Below are 735 nucleotides of genomic sequence, written 5' to 3'. Positions count from 1 at the left end.
TTAGCTGATACTAATTGCTAAGATCTTTTTTCTCTTCCTAAAAGAGGTTCACAATAACCCATAATGTAACCCCTTTCATTGGCCAATGTTTTGTGGGTTTGTAATGGAACTTGAAAGAGGTTAATTGCATTATTCAGAGACAGTAAAGATGAGGCAACATGGCTGTGGCCAAATCTCTTGGGCTTTACCACTAGCCAATATTCCACCTTGACTTCTGTGTTTTAGAGTGATAACTTCTATCATTTATTGGGATGATTTGCTTTCCTTGCTTAAAACCTGATAGGAGACCAAGGAAAAAAGATATCTGCTGACAGATGGACTCTCTACAACTTCTCCTTGGTCTCAACCTCTGCTAATTCCGTCCTCTGGGATTTGATGTGAGAATACCAGGTAATGACCCATATTCTCTAGAAATATCTGAAGAAAAGTGGTTTTTTTGCCAGTTATTGCAATTAATAACTCTCATGTGTGAGCGCTGCTAAGGAGATAGAATTGATTGTTAAGGATAACTGAATATTCTGTTGAGTTTTGCAAGCTGGCTTGTGATACACAGCACGTGCAGAAGTGATCACCCTACCTGACTTAGAGTCCAGGGTGCAGTGCAGGAGAGCATAAGAGGAAACAAGCTCTGAGGCTGTGCCCTATCTTACCCAGCAGCTTCTGTGGACAGTAAAGTCAAAATGTCTGTGAGGAAGGGAGAGGGTTAGCCCTCCCGTGTGCACATGTAGGTCATGT

This window comes from Mastomys coucha, unplaced genomic scaffold, assembly GCF_008632895.1.
Source record: "Mastomys coucha isolate ucsf_1 unplaced genomic scaffold, UCSF_Mcou_1 pScaffold22, whole genome shotgun sequence".
NCBI classification, from domain to species: Eukaryota; Metazoa; Chordata; class Mammalia; order Rodentia; family Muridae; genus Mastomys; species Mastomys coucha.
Note: the sequence above shows the minus strand (reverse complement) of the source record.